Source organism: Rhinatrema bivittatum, chromosome 5 (assembly GCF_901001135.1).
Source record: "Rhinatrema bivittatum chromosome 5, aRhiBiv1.1, whole genome shotgun sequence".
In the NCBI taxonomy this organism is placed as follows: Eukaryota; Metazoa; Chordata; class Amphibia; order Gymnophiona; family Rhinatrematidae; genus Rhinatrema; species Rhinatrema bivittatum.
The window spans coordinates 322,944,930-322,961,446 of NC_042619.1; the positions used below are offsets into that span (position 1 = coordinate 322,944,930).

General features: G+C 47.4%; 1 protein-coding gene across 8 annotated transcripts in view; it reads left to right on the plus strand.

The window, feature by feature from the left end:
• The window catches only part of PNPLA4 (patatin like phospholipase domain containing 4), a 624,040-nt gene that overhangs the window by 95,793 nt on the left and 511,730 nt on the right, over positions 1-16,517 (plus strand). The gene's annotated exons all lie outside the window — the stretch shown is intronic.

Below are 16,517 nucleotides of genomic sequence, written 5' to 3' on the forward strand. Positions count from 1 at the left end.
AGTGTGTGCATGCCATTTTGTTTCATTAAATGTGCTAAATCCCTTCTACCAAAATATGATGTTTTCCCTTATGATTCTAGCAACAAGAAGCCAACTGAGCCTTCTTAATTTACTCACCAAAACAATGATCCTATTCCTTTGTTACGGCTGGGTTCTGTGGCTGAATAGTGGACCCTTGGGCCAACCCACCCCGAGGGGCGGAGTAGGTCGGGAGGCGGAGCCAAGACTCAGAGGGCTAGGATGTTTAGTAGCAATAGAGTCTGATACAGGATCTTCACCCGGGTACGCAGAACCCCCCAGGAGGAGCCCGTAGGGTTCCGGCACCTTGGGACTTGGGCCTCAGAGAGAGAGTCCAGCAACAGAGAAGCAGGTACAACCAGTGGTAACAGGACTAGCACAAGCTCTTCACCCGGACACCTAGAAACCCCCCAGGAGGAGCCCGTAGGGTTCTGGCGCCTTGGGACTTGGGTGCTAGTGAGAGAGGCAGCAGCAAGGAACTAGACAGTTCAGGGAGAATAGAGTTCAAGACAAGAGCTTCACCTGGGCACCGGGAACCCCCCAGGAGGGGCCCGTAGGGTTCCAGCACCTTAGGACTTAGGAGACAGCAAAGACAACTCTATCTCACAGGCGTAGGTGCAAGGGGCGCCTGACGTGGGGTCTGGAGTCGTGGCAAAGAAAGGCTGCCGGCAGGCGCTGGAGCAGGCCAGGCTGAGGACAAGGCTGGTAGCAGGCAGCGAGCAAGGTGTAGTCAGGACGGACTGAAGTCAAGGCAGGCAGCAGGCAAGGCGTAGTCAGGACGAACCGAAGTCAAGGCAGGCAGCAGGCAAGGCGTAGTCAGGATGAACCGAAGTCAAGGCAGGCAGGAAACACAGCAAGGAACGCAACTCAGAGCTACAGGACTGTAGTGAACCTCGTTGCAAGGCGAAGAGGAATAGTCTGAGCGCCGGTTATATCTGGGTGGCGGGTGATGTCATCACTGCGGGCGGAGCCAGGCTTCCGGGTTCTGGGCACCCAAAGAGTCCGTACTCGCGCGCGAGGCCACTGCAAGCTGGGCAAGGAAATGGCGGAGGCCACATGGGCCTATGCGCGTCCCTGGGAGCCGGAGGGTGGTGAGAGCGGCGTTTCCTGGCCCGAAGGTAAGCGCCGGTCAACGAGGAGAGAGGGGAAGCGGAGCAGACCGCAACAGTACCCCCCCCTTTACGGCCCCTTTTGAGGGGTCCAGGCTTCTCAGGATGGTCCAGGTGAAACTGGCGCAGAAGGTCCTTGTCAAGGATGTTACGACTGGGCTCCCATGTATTATCCTCGTCGCTACAACCCTGCCAGGTCAGGAGGTATTCCCACCTGCGGTTATGGAACCGAATATCCACCACGTCTCGTACTTGATAAGTAGGATCCTCATCTATGGGTGTGGTCATAGGATCCGGAGGAGTGCGATGGAAACGGGAAAGGACCACAGGTTTCAGGAGGGATACATGGAAAACATCATGGATCCGGAATGTAGACGGCAGTCGTAGACGATAGGACACCAAGCCCACTCTCTCGGCCACACGAAACGGGCCACAGAACCGGGGTGCAAACTTCCGTGAAGGGAGGCGAAGACGGATATTCTTGGTGTTAAGCCACACTCGGTCTCCCGGTTGATAGGCGGGGGCTGGTCGTCGATGTCGGTCTGCCGCTTGTTTGGCGGAGGCAGCTGCCCGGCGTAGTTTGCTCTGGGTTTCTCGCCAGAGAGCCTGAAGCTGGCGAGCGGTGGCTTGGGCAGCTGGCGAAGTGCTCGAGGCATCGAGAGGGAGTGGTGGTCTTAGGGGCTTCCCGGACACCACCTGGAAGGGAGACATGCCCGTGGCTGCGTGGACCTGATTATTATAAGCAAATTCCGCCCACGGTAGTAACTCGGACCAATTATCCTGTCGCTTATTTATGAAAGAGCGGATATAGGATTTTAAGGTGTGGTTCATCCGCTCTGTCTGTCCATTGCTTTGCGGATGGAACGCCGTAGAGAAATTGAGTTTTACTTTAAAACATTTACAAAGAGCTCGCCAGTACCGAGCCACGAACTGGGTTCCTCGATCCGACACAATGTCCTGAGGGAGACCGTGCAGGCAAAAGATGTGCTGAGCAAACAGAAGGGCCAGTTTGGGAGCAGCTGGAAGCTTGGGAAGAGGGACCAAGTGCACCATTTTAGAGAAGCGGTCTACTGTTACCCAGATCACCGTATGGCCGCTAGATGGTGGCAAGTCTACCACAAAATCTGTGGCTAAATGAGTCCAGGGTTCCGTGGGGATAGGTAGAGGTTGAAGAAGACCGCAGGGAAAACCCGGGCTGGGTTTCTGGCGGGCGCAGGTAGGACAGGATTGCACATACGTGGCGACGTCCCGTCGGAGATTGGGCCACCAATAGTATCGGTTAAGTAGTTCTAATGTCCTTTCACGGCCAGCATGGCCGCCGATGAGGGAGTCGTGGGCCCATTGAAGTACGGTCAGGCGATCCTTACGAGGAACTATAGTTCTGTCCTGGGTGAGTACCGTCAAGGCTGAAAGATGGACCTTACTAGGATCCAAGATGAATTGGGGCGGCTCTGGATCTCCCTCATTACAGGTGGTCCTGGAGAGGGCATCCGCCCGGACATTCTTGGCCACTGGTCGATATTGTACGACAAAGTTGAATCGGCTAAAAAACAAGGCCCAACGGGCCTGGCGGGGGTTCAGGCGCTGGGCTTGTGACAAGAACTCGAGGTTTTTATGGTCTGTAAAAACCGTGACGGTATGCAAAGCTCCCTCCAGCCACTGCCTCCACTCTTCCAGTGCCAGTTTAATGGCCAGTAGCTCCTTGTCCCCAATGGAGTAGTTGCTCTCCGCTGGGGAAAACCTTCTAGAAAAGTATGAGCAGGGTAGGAGTTTCCCTGAGTCTGAGTGCTGACTCAGCACCGCACCTACTGCGACGCTGGAGGCGTCGACCTCCACTATGAAAGGCCTGGAGGGGTCCGGGTGCCGGAGGCAGACATCCGACAGGAAGGCTTTCTTAAGATCGGTAAACGCAGCGACCGCGTTCTCCAGCCAGTTCCTAGCATCAGCGCCCTTGCAGGTCACAGCCGTGAGTGGAGCCACCCGATGGGAGTAAGCGGGAATGAAGTGCCTGTAAAAATTTGTGAACCCCAAAAAACGCTGGAGTGCCTTAAGCCCTTTCGGCTGGGGCCATTGGGTAATGGCTGGTTACCTTCTCTGGGTCCATCTGGAAACCGGTCGAGGAAATAATATAGCCCAGGAACGGCAGGGATTCTGCCTCAAAGGTACATTTCTCCATTTTAGCATACAGATGGTTTTCTCGGAGAACCTGAAGGACCTGTCTCACGTGCTGTCGATGAGATGCCAGATCTTTGGAAAATATGAGAACGTCATCCAGGTATACTATCACGAAGGAATTCAGGAAGTCTCGAAGAACCTCATTCATAAGATGTTGGAAGACGGCTGGGGCGTTGCAGAGACCAAAGGGCATTACGAGATATTCATAGTGCCCGTCCCGGGTGTTGAACGCCGTCTTCCACTCATCTCTGGGACGGATGTGCACCAGATTATAAGCCCCTCTCAGGTCCAATTTGGTGAATACCTGAGCACCTTGGAGGCGATCCAGTAGTTCCGGGATCAACGGGAGGGGATAACGATCCCGCTTGGTAATTGCATTCAATCCCGATAATCGATACAGGGCCGAAGTGTCCCATCCTTCTTGGCCACAAAAAAGAAACCAGAACCTGCTGGCGAACGAGATGGCCGGATGAACCCCTTGGCCAAATTTTCCGCCACATATTCCGACATGGCCTTGGTTTCAGGTAAAGACAGCGGGTATACTCGGCCGCGGGGCGGAGTAGTCCCCGGGAGTAAGTCAATAGAACAATCAAATGGCCGATGCTGTGGGAGGATCTCCGCCATCTGCTTTGAAAAGACATCTTCATAGGACCGGTATGGTTCAGGTAACAGCTGGGATGAGCAAACGCTCAGGGGTCTGGACGGAGACGGAGTTTGTAGGCAATGGCCAAAACAGGCTGGACCCCACCGAACCAGCTGAAAGTCGTCCCATTGGATGGAAGGTGAGTGCAGATGGAGCCATGGGAGGCCCAGAACCAAGGGATGCACAGCCCGTTCCAGGACGAGGAACGAAATCTGCTCGGAGTGTAGTAACCCGGTCTGTAGCGTAATGGGTACGGTGGAGCTGGTAATGACACCGGGGAGCAAAGTGCCTCGGATAGACGAGATCCGTAGAGGAGGGATCCTTTGGACTGTGGGAAGGGCTAGCTGGGCCACTAAGTCGGCCACTATAAAATTCCCTTCCGCACCAGAGTCGATGAATGCTCGAAGCTGGATTTCTCCACCGGGATACTTCAAGGTGACCGGTAAGGTGCAGAGAGGAGCGGTTCCAGAAATGCCTAGGTGTAGCTCCTCCGTATAGTCTAGGCAATGGCGTTTCCCGGACGTTCAGGGCAAGTTGAAAGGAAATGCCCCTTGTTTCCACAGTAGAGGCAGAGGCCCAGTGTACGGCATCTCCTTTTCTCCTCAGGGGTTAATGGGGACCGGCCCAGTTGCATGGGCTCTCCTCCGGACATTGGCGTGGGAGGTATACCAGTACTCCTGGGTCTATGAACGGTAGGTGGCTTGCGGATGGAGCGAGTTTCTTTAGCTCGCTGTTGAAGACGACGGTCCACTCTACCGGCTAGTTCGATGAGATCATTGAGGTCTCCTGGGAGATCTCGGCCTGCTAATTCGTCCTTGATACGGCCGGATAGTCCCTCCAGAAAGATGCCCTTCAATCATCCTGCCAACCGACCTCAATGGCCAGTGTATGAAACTCAATGACGTAGTCTGCCACGGAACGAGCTCCTTGCCTGAGGGTAAGGAGTTCTGAGGCTGCTGTACTGAGGCGGGCAGGATCGTCAAAGGCGAGCCGGAAGTTAGTGAGGAACTCTTCCAAATTCTGGAGCATGGAGTCCCGTCACTCCCATAAGGGGGAGGCCCAGTTAAGGGCCTTACCGTCCAATAGAGAAAATATGAAGGCCACCTCTGTGTCTGAAGGAAACTGAGCTGGAAGGAGGGTAAACCGCACCTGACATTGGTTTAGAAACCCTCAGCAGGACTTGCTATCCCCGGTATATCGGGGAGGCGTAGGTAGTTGCGTCGCTGGGACTTTAGAGGCGGTAGATACCTGATGAGATTCCCGAGCCGAGATTTCCAGTTGGGCGGCCAACTGTTCCACAGTAGCTGCTAGTGTATCTATACACCGTTGTTGCTGCTGGAGACGCTGAGCCATTCCCGGAATGGCCTGCAGGCTCGGGGCCTCCGCCGAGTCCATGGCCTTGCAATCTGTTACGGCCGGGTTCTGCAGCTGAATAGTGGACCCTTGGGCCAACCCACCCCGAGGGGCGGAGTAGGTCAGGAGGCGGAGCCAAGACTCAGAGGGCTAGGATGTTTAGTAGCAATAGAGTCTGATACAGGATCTTCACCCGGGTACGCAGAACCCCCCAGGAGGAGCCCATAGGGTTCCGGCACCTTGGGACTTGGGCCTCAGAGAGAGAGTCCAGCAACAGAGAAGCAGGTACAACCAGTGGTAACAGGACTAGCACAAGCTCTTCACCCGGACACCTAGCAACCCCCTAGGAGGAGCCCGTAGGGTTCTGGCACCTTGGGACTTGGGTGCTAGTGAGACAGGCAGCAGCAAGGAACTAGACAGTTCAGGGAGAATAGAGTTCAAGACAAGAGCTTCACCCGGGCATCGGGAACCCCCCAGGAGGGGCCCGTAGGGTTCCAGCACCTTGGGACTTAGGAGACAGCAGAGACAACTCTATCTCACAGGCGTAGTTGCAAGGGGCGCCTGACGTGGGGTCTGGAGTCGTGGTGAAGCAAGGCTGCCGGCAGGCGCTGGAGCAGGCCACGCTGAGGACAAGGCTGGTAGCAGGCAGCGAGCAAGGCGTAGTCAGGACGGACTGAAGTCAAGGCAGGCAGCAGGCAAGGCGTAGTCAGGATGAACCGAAGTCAAGGCAGGCAGCAGGCAAGGCGTAGTCAGGACAAACCGAAGTCAAGGCAGGCAGCAGGCAAGGCGTAGTCAGGACGAACCGAAGTCAACTCAGTGCTACAGGACTGTAGTGAACCTCGTTGCAAGGCGAAGAGGAATAGTCTGAGTGCCGGTTATATCTGGGTGGCGGGTGATGTCATCACTGCGGGCGGAGCCAGGCTTCCGGGTTCTGGGTGCCCAAAGAGGCCGTACTCGCGCGCGTGCGCGAGGCCACTGCAAGCAGGGCAAGGAAATGGCAGAGGCCACATGGGCCTATGCGCGTCCCTGGGAGCCGGAGGGTGGTGAGCGTGGCGTTCCCTGGCCCGAAGGTAAGCGCCGGTCAACGAGGAGAGAGGGGAAGCGGAGCAGACCGCAACATCCTTTTCCATTCTCTCCTTAAATTAATATAGCTATGGAACAACAACTTATTGAAGGATAAGGAACTTCTGGGTTTTACAGTTTAAGATTTTTGCTAGTTTTACAGTTTGGTCTGTATTACAAATTTTCTTCATTTTCTCCATCCTGACACTAACACATCATTATTTATTTCTGATAAATGAGAACATATGATCCATGCCAGGAGTGATCTGAACAGATGCCGTTTTATCATTTTGTTGAATTTCATCATTATTCACAGCCACTATAATTATGTTTCAGTGCTAGAAGACAAACAATGTGGAGTATGGTTGCAGGCAAAAATGGACCTCACAAAACACATTTATAAATGTGATAACTCCCAAATTCTCTACAGCATTGCTGGATCTTGTTTCACAGCCGATTTATTTTCCTTGCCCCATCACTTCCTGTTACATCCTTTCCTCATTCACTACATTTTAAACTAAGCAATAGGAGCCATTTAAATCCTGTGATTGCAAACCCTTTGTACAAGAATAACATGTTTGTGTTCTGAAAGCACATCATATACTTGTGCTTTAGCATTGAAAAGTTGTATCTTATTTGTCACTCCCATACCACTGGGGTAATAATAAAATCTAATATGAAGTATATTAATCATCTGAGAGCAAACAATGTTTAGTTTATGGATGTCTTGGAATGCAATTACTCACAAAAGCTTCAACAATCTATTACCTTGTTAGGAAGCCAGATTGGGATTATTTTTCAGAAGGCATTGAATATTACCCCATTCTATCATTATCCCCAAGAGAAAATCAATTTAATTTGATGTGTTTAACAGACCAAAAACATAAAAAAAAAGAGAGAAGAAAGAATCTCACTCTGAAACGCATACTTAATACCACATTAGTTCAAAGTGAGTTTTTATAACTTGCATTGCAGGCTTGCTGCAAATTTATTGTAGGAAATCAATTCATGAGCTCAAATATTCTCCATGGAAATGTTTACTTGAACAGCATAAGCAAAATTATCTGTTGAATATAACTCAGGAGAGACATTTTGTTAATAATCCATAAGTGTTTTCATCAAGGGTAAATCATCAAAAGTGAGAACATTGGTGCAAATTCTTCACATGCTTTTACTCACAGGACTTACACTAACAAATAATAGTAATAACAATTGTTTTAATTTATTAATTGAAGAAAAATTAAGTGCATATATTTATGTGTGCTTTCTCTGCATGTACTCTTTTGAAATAATCAAAATTGTGTCCATTGTTCCATTCTCTGCCTTTCTGCTGCCCACAAAAATACCTCCACTGAGTATATGCAGATAAATGTGTGCAGGTTGTTACATAATGCATGAACTTTTGCCACATACAGGGTGGAAAATAATCAAAGAAGGCCATTTCTGCAGGAAAAAACACTATTTTACTGATAGAAATGCCTTTGATTATTCCCCTTTCTGTAGTGAACTTTACATTACTCACCAATCACTCTGCTTTGACTCTGTCAGCTCCCTAGTCTTGAAAATCTAGGCTATTGAGCTACTTGGGTAACTATGAATTCAAACTGCCCAAAATATTTTTGGCCTCTGGAGGACAAATGTCAGAAAAAAAAAATGCAACGCTTGTAAAAATTGCTATTTCAGAGATATTTGTAAAGAAAACAAAATGTTAATCAGGACAGAAAAATGATAGGAACTACAAATCAAGCTTAAGTGTTTTCCAGGCTCTTTAGTGTTTGAAAAAGCTCACATGATCTGCTACTAGACTGAGAACTTCTCAGAGAAGAAACTTCTTTGTTTCCTTCACTTTTTTATTATAAGCCTTTAAATTATCTATATAAATAAAAATGTTAGTACAAAATTGCTAATCTCAGAAACCACTTAACCGATTGCGTTCAAATTTGGACACAAGTTTCACCTCACATATGGCAAGGATCTTCTACACTTACATTACATATATGTCACACCGGGGGCTGGTAAAAAAGTTTTAAAATTTGGTTCCACAAAACAGCGACATCTGGTGGACGTAAGCGGAAGCTCTTACACCTTGCACAAATACTCACACCCCACACACAAGTGACCAATGTTTGCAATTCTCACACCCTCCGAGCAGACACAAATCCACCCTCCTCACACCCTACGAACTCACACACAAACATCATCCTCACACCCCTCACACACATGACTTTTCTACTTTCTGCCCTCAAACTCCGAACGCATGGAAAACTGCAGAATAGTTCGGGCTGCTCCAGCGGTGGGGGGCAACACCGCTCCGGGACACATCGCATACACTACGGCTGTCAGCTGCCAGCAATCAAAATAGCTGCGACAGCTCTTTCCCTTACTAGGACACTCGGGAACGCCAATAGCGGCAGTAGCCCATGTGACATAGTAAGGGCGAGGGCCCGTAGACACCATTTTCTGAACTGGCAACCGGCGCACCTTCATCCTTAATATCTCATCGAGACAACCGCTCCCATTGCTCCACCTCGAGAGCCCGGCGCCAATACTTCCATGCCGGAACAAACGCCCGCTTCACCGACTACCATTTTTGAAAGGTATCGTCGGGCCTGCGGGGGGGGGGGGGGGGCATGGGGATGTTCTTGCGTCCATGTTCGGGGGGGGGGGCCAGGGGGCAGTTCCGAGATTCTGCAACTCTTGTGGGTTAGTCTATTTCGCCAGCCTGGGGGGGGGGGGGGAAGGGAGGGTGGGGGAGGCTTATATAAACACAATGTTTCTGTGGGGATTACTTTGGGGTGCAAAGGGGGAGGGCACACACAAACACATACACAAAATGTGCACCATCTCCGAAAGGTTACAAAACAGCCCTCACCAGGTGGGGAGTCACTGAGGTGACAGTGAGGGGAGGGAGAATGAGGAGGGAGGTAACTGTCAGAGGAGGAAGACTGAGGAGAGAGGTGAGTGTGAGGGGACAGAGTTGGAGTGGGGACAGGGGAGGGAAGGGGGGGGAGTGACCAAAGGGGAAGAGGATGAGTGACTGAGCTAAATGAGCAAGGGGAAGGGGCAGGGAGGGCAAAGAATCTGATTTGGCCACTGCAACGCGTGGCAGGGGTCCGCTAGTTTTTTATAGATTTATTTGTCTTGAATCTTACCTGATTTCCACCATCACCTCGCTAACTTGTGGCTCTGTCACTTAAATTCTGTCGGATGCACTCTTGTAATCTATTCTAAATTTTTCTGCTACAATTTTATCTATAGACTCCTGCATAATTAACTCCCATTTTCCTACTTGTTCTTCTTTGGTGCCATCTAGATACACATTGTAACCCTTTCACAGAGATTCCAGATTTTCTTCTTCTAATTAACATCCCAAACCATAGTTAGGCACTGTGCTAGTGAGTGATTCTAATAGCACACTTAGCTTTCTCCTGTAAATTAATCTAAATTGATTTTTAAAAGCTTTTCTTTAACTATGAAGTTTGAAGCAAGTTGTTTAAGAATCTACAAATTCCCTCTCTCTGAGATCCAATAGAGGCATGACTGAAAACAAAATAGTCACTGCCCAAAGTGTTCCTTGTTTCACTGTTACCTAAAAAAAAAAAAAATAAAAAAATGAAGTCATGACTTGCAGCTGCCAATTGAGCTAGTTGAAAAAAAAGATGAAACATGATTGATCCTGCTCCTTTCTTGTCCCATCCCCAACTGGCTCCACTCCGTCTGGTTCAGAGTACAAAAAATGCATTGCTTTCCTTTCACCATAGAATTTAATGGGAATGAACTGCATAAAGCCATTTGAGTTTATTTTTTTTGGAACTGTGGCTATTTGTCCCAAACCAAACTAAACAAAAAATTATCTAATTCATTTTGTTCTTCCATTCAGATCAAAATTAATGCATATCCCTAACAATATTCCCTTTTTCTTCTTCAACATTTTTCCCTCTCTAGAACCCCATATCCCACACATGGCATGCTTATGCAATACACATGATTCCTTACTAACAAGGTTGACTGGAGAGATGTCACTTTAGAGTCTACTCTCAAAGATGTTTTTTTATTTGTCTGGACATTTTTCTTTTCTCTTCAAAATTGAGCAGATTCCCTCCATGGTGTGCCTGACCAGAGATAAAAGCAGGCCAACCTTCATTATTAAACTGTCTGAAGACAGGCTTTATGAAATCTCATTCAGCTAGAAGTAAGTCTAATATGCTGCAAGATGTTGTTATTAATCTTCAGTTTGGATACTGTGTGCTTGAAACTTGACAGATATTTAGTAATTTTATCATAAGAACATAAAATCTGCCATGCTGGGTCAGATCAAACATACATTGAGCCTAAATGAGAGAAAAACTAAAGAAGAAGATCAGCAAGAACCTCTTAATGTGACGGAGTTGCTTGAATTATCTAGTGAAGAAACAGTTGAAAGGAGAGGAACAGTTCTGGTTAAATTTATTTTTCCTTCAGATCGAGACATGGTTTTGAAATTATTTTTGAGGAACCGGGCTGTTAAGTATTACAATCAACAAATCTGGATCTTCCCTGATGTTACCAGAGTAACTCAAAAAAGAAGGAAGGAATTCTTAGCTTTGAAATCTTTGGCGGATCAAGTGGGTGCACAAATGACCATTCGATACCCGTAAATGCATGTTAAAACTGAATAACATAAATTACATCTATTATGAACCAATAGATTTGAAAAAGTTTTTGGAGGCAAAGAATTTGATTGGGGATATGGCAGCCAATTAAGGGATTTTGGGTATTCGCAAAAGTAAATAATAGGGTAAAAGTATTCCAGTTTTTCTTTATTTAATTATAAATTTCTTGGTGTAAGCTCAAATCAGAATTTGACTCTTGTTTATTACATTGATATAGGATGACTAAATAAGGGATAATATATGCTTTAAATATGACTGCTTAATTGTTAAATGTAATAATGATTTTCCTGATTTTGCTTTTATAAGTGGTTTATTTTGCTATTTTGAATTAGACATCCGTGCTGTATATGGCAAATGTATTGTCATGCGTTATAAAAATTAATGAAGTGTAAATTAAAAAAAAAAAAAAACATACATTGAGCCCAGCATCCTGTCTTCAAACGTACTCAGCCTGGGTCATTATGATGTACCTGGCAGATACTAAAAAATAGATCCAATTCCTTGTTGCTCGCTCCTAGGGATAAGGTAGTATTCCTGAAGTCTACATGACTAATAATTCTTCCAGGAATTTGTCCAAACCTCTTTTAAACCCAGCTATGCTAGATGCCTTGACCACATCTTTTGGCAACAAATTTGATAGCTTAATTGTGTATTGATTGAAAAAGTACTTTGCCCAATTGGTTTTAAATCTGCTACCATAGTGTATCCCCCATTTGAAAAGGAAAATAACCATTTCCTATTTATCTGTTCTACCCCACTTGTGATTTAATAAAAGTTTGTCATATTCTCTTCTCCAATCTGAAGAGCCCTAACCTGATTGGCCCTAATCTGATTAGTGGCTGTTATATCTCTGTTCTTTTTCTACAAGCTGAAGAGCCCTAACCTGATTACCATTTCCATTCCCTTTATCATTTTTTGTGCCTTTCTCCATACTTTGCTAGTTCCACTATATCTGTCCTGAAATGTGTTGTAGAGTTAGGAATTAGGGGGAAAAAGGATACAGAGGCTCAGTTTGCCCTTACATAAGATGGGCAACAATGAATCTTTGCCAAGGGCCATACACATATATATTGATTGCTTATATACAATATAATCTTTTTGCAGATTGTTTTACTTAGTGAGAAATATCAGCTATAGAAAGAAACATTGCTTGTATTTGGGTTTATATAGAATTATTAGATACATTATAGTTTGTGATAGCCATCTGAAACTGCATTTGTGATTTTAAAATATTATGAAAGCACTTTCCCCTGACCGAAAAGACAAGTATGTCATTATCTCAGTATCCATCTCAGAAATCTTAAAATAGACACATTGGCATTAGAAGCAGACAGCCATGTGCTAACTAGAAAGTACCAAGCTTCCAGTAGTGTGTTTGCTTCTATAAAATAAGAAAGTCAGTCCCAGGAAGGTAACCTGTTACGTTAAGATTAAGGAAGTACACCATCTAGATTAGGGAAGTAGATAATCCCTGCCCTTACACCCAGAACTGGACTTCTGCCCTTAACAGCTAAGGCTGCAAAAAGAGGAATTACCCATTTAACAGTTGAGTACATGCTCATATAGCTGGAAGAGAATTTCTGTAGCTTAAAATATTCTGAAATTATTCTGAAATCATAATTTAATATGTTAAATCATTTATTTTAAGTATTAAACATGAGATAAACATTTCCCTTACAATAAGAATATACTGTAATATTTTCTTTAAGAGACATTAAGAAGATATTACAGTACCCCAGAAGAGGAAGGAACTACAGTAATTTTAGACAGCTCAAGAATGAAGTACCTTTCATTGAGAGATGAGGCATACATGAGGTTATCTAACATAAAATGTATGGACTCCACATAGCATGATGGCAAGAACATAAGGATGCAAGCTATGTTCATGCAGTCAGAGAGCGTTAGAATGTAGCCCAGACCTGGCTGTCATCCCATCCTGGATATCAGTCCAGTACTAGTTCTGTAATTAGGTATATATAAGAGGGAGATCTGGAAGCAGCTTGTTACGATTTTGCTTGTGGGCCTAGCTGTGAGGAGCCTCTCACATCGCCTGTCCTACCGGCCCTGTTCTATGACAACACTGCCTGCCGGCTGATGCTGCCAAGGCCTCGCCAGCTCTTCCTTGCAGCAGGGAGCTACTCTTGTTTCCATGCAGTGGTATGCTGCCACTTGTTCCTCTCCTGCATGGTGGGAGCGCTGTTGAGTTCCTCCTTTGCAGCCCAGAGGCCGCTGCTGCTGCCATCCTTCTTGTGGCAGAAGTGCCGCCATTGTTCTCCTCTTTGTGGCCTGGAGGCTGCTGACATTGCTGCCTCTCTCACAGCCCATGTGCCACAACATGCTTACCCTATCCCATGGCAGGAGCGCCGCCTTCAGCTTTGTTCTTTGTGGCAGGGATGCCACCACTGCTGTCTCCGGTACTGGCTTCTTCTTAGGCATGCGGCCACATCTCTTTTCAGTACTTAAAGGGTGGTGGGAAAAGCCTTGCGGCCCTGTTTGATGATGTTTCTCTATGTCTCGTCTTCAGCCCTATAAAAGGGCTCTTCAGCAGATCCTTGTTGCCTTTGCTAGAAGCTTGCCTGCTCCTGGATGTTCTGTTCAAGTTCTTCATCCAGGAGGCTTTGAGGACCAACGCCTGTCCTTCAAGGTCCATGTTCTTCATGGGTGTTCCCTTGTCTTCATCCGTGGTTCCTGGTCTCTCATCGAATCCTTTGTCCTTGTCCATCCTATGCCTTGTCGTTCCAGTACTCCAGTTCCTGTCTCCATATGTCCTCGTCTCCATATGCTCTCGTCTCCTGATGTCCTTGTCTCCAGATGTTCCTGTCTTCCTTTGTCCAGTTGTCCCTGATCCTCATGTTTCTGGCTCCGGGTATTCCAGCCTTGTCCCGCTGCTGGATCCCTCCTCCAGATGACCATCCTGAGTTTGCCTGAATCATTGTCCGAATCTGAGCCTGAGTCCTGTTCCTCTCATTGGAGCCTTGTTCTGGTCAGATCTGTCTTCAAGTGCTGCTCGGATTCCTCTCCCGTCCTGAGCTTCACTTGTCCCGCTCTTCGCGTGGTCTGTGACCAGCCTCTTCAGGTTGTGTAGGGTATGCAGTGGGACAGGGTGGTCCATGACCAGCCCATGGGGGGCTGTGTAGGGTGCCCTGAGGGGCAGTGCCTCTCTAAATCTACTAGTGCCTCAACTCATCCAAATCCCCAAGTGCCTCGTACAAGTCTCCTAGTGCCTCATCCAATTGACTCGTCTTGTCCAAGTCTCCTGTGCCTCGTCTCATCCAAGTTTCCAAGTGCCTATGTCTCATCCTTGTTCCACAGTCATCGCCCATCCTTGACCTCTGTCCATCCTGTCTCACCTAGCATTCCCAGGTGGCGGGTCCAAAAAGGCTATCGAGTGGCCAGAGGGCTACCCCAGAGACCAGCATTGCATTTCTGGGTCTCTTCTGGTGCATTTGGGGTTGGCAGAAGTCAGGGCTCTGAGTCTTCAGCCTGTCCACCTGTGCTTGGATACATCTCGCCTGCCTCGGTGCTTCTCCGGAGTCCTCCTCTGGGGCCGTGCCATGGCCCATGGGCATACTCTTTCAAATTGGGACCACTCCCTAGCGCTCCCACAACACAGCTCTTTGCACTGAGTGGACAATCAGTTTGAGACTGTTCATAATGACAGTGCCCAGTGCACTCTCATTTCCCCCTCAGATACCCTTTTTCATAGACAATACTGAGAATGAATGGGGGAGTCATCACTTAGGGAAGTGCCTATTATAAATATTCTTTTATACCATTCTCTTATTGATGTGTTCTCTGTGAGGAGTTAGCAATCTATAGTATTTAGGAGAGTTGTGGGTGGATTCTTGGACCAGTGGCAGATGACCACGCCCCCGGGGAAGTCCCCGAGAGGGATCACCGGTCAGGCTCAGAGTATGGAGACAGACACACACTAGTTCTTTTATTAGACAGCATACTGAACCACCAGAGGTGGCAGTAGTGAGCTGGAATGACCGACTGGGCTATAGACCCTCAGAAGCTGGAATAGTGAACCCTGGAGGCTGAGCTGTAGAGAAACTGAAATATCGTGAGTAGGCAGGGTAAGCATGTACCAAACCTGCTGATGGCTCTGATGGCGCCGATCGCCTTTGCCCTCACTATATCACAGGGGCCGACCGTCAGTACCTGTGACATAGTGAGGGCAAAGGCGATCGGCGCCATTTTGAGTACTGGAATCGGCCGGCCGGCGTGCGGGAGGTCGCTCCCGGACCCCCGCTGGACTTTTGGCAAGTCTCGTGGGGTCAGAAGGCCCCCCCAAGATGGCCAAAAGTCCCTGCACTCCGGCGATCCGATGCCAGTACTCAAAATGACGCCGATAGCCTTTGCCCATATTATGTCACAGGGGCTACCGGTGCCATTGGTCAGCCCCTGTCACATGGTAGGAGCACAAGATGGCACCGATGGCCATGTGACAGGGGCTGACCAATGGCACCGGTAGCCCCTGTGACAAAGGCTATCTGCGCCATAATGAAACCGGCACCGAGGGTGTGAGTGCAGGGGATGGCTCACGGACCCCCTGTTGGACAACCAGGGAGTTTTGGTAAGTTTTGGGGGGGTTCAGGAGGGTGGGGGGTTTGTTTAAATTTTTATTTAGGTGGCCGTATAATTCGGGGAAGATTCGTGTATTCGTGGTGAAGCGCGATACGTTTCGCTTCCCCACGAATACTATGAATAGTGTAATATACGTTGCGGATCGCCAATACGGCGAAAATGAATGCACACCCCTATTATTTGCTAGGTTAAGAAATAATCTAAATGCTTTGCTGCTTCATTGCCAATTTCATTGCCTATAATTTTGAGGGAAGTATTTTTTGTGTGTTATATAGGAATAAAGTTCACATATATTCTTTTTCCTTTTTCCACTGGGTCGCAAAAGACAAACATCCTACCACATGGCCACACTGCAAGATGAGGGTAACATGAACTGCACACAGTACTCAAGATGTGTTAACACTATAGATCTCTACAGAGGCATTCTGATATTCAGTTTTATTCTCCATTCCTTTAAGAACATAAAACATAAGACGTTGCCATACTGGGTCAGATCGAGGTGTCCATCAAGCCCAGCATCCTGTTTATAACAGTGACCAATCCAGGATGCAAGTACCCAGCAAGTACCCAAACATTAAATAGTTCCCTTGCTGCTAATGCCAGTAATAAGCAATGGATATTCCCTAAATCAATGGCTAATAGAGGTTTATAGATTTCTCCTCTAGGAACTTGTCTAAAACTTTTTAAACTCACCTATACTGCCTTAACCACATCCTGTGGCAATGAATTAATTGTGCATTGAGTGAAGAAGAATTTTCTCGGATTTGTTTTAAATGTGCTACTTGTTAATTCATGGAGTGCCCCCTAGTCCTTCTATTATCTGAAAGAGTAAACAATAGATTCAGTTTACTCATTCTAGTCCTCTCATGATTTTATGTACCTCTATCATATCCCTGCTCAGCTGTCTTTTCTCCA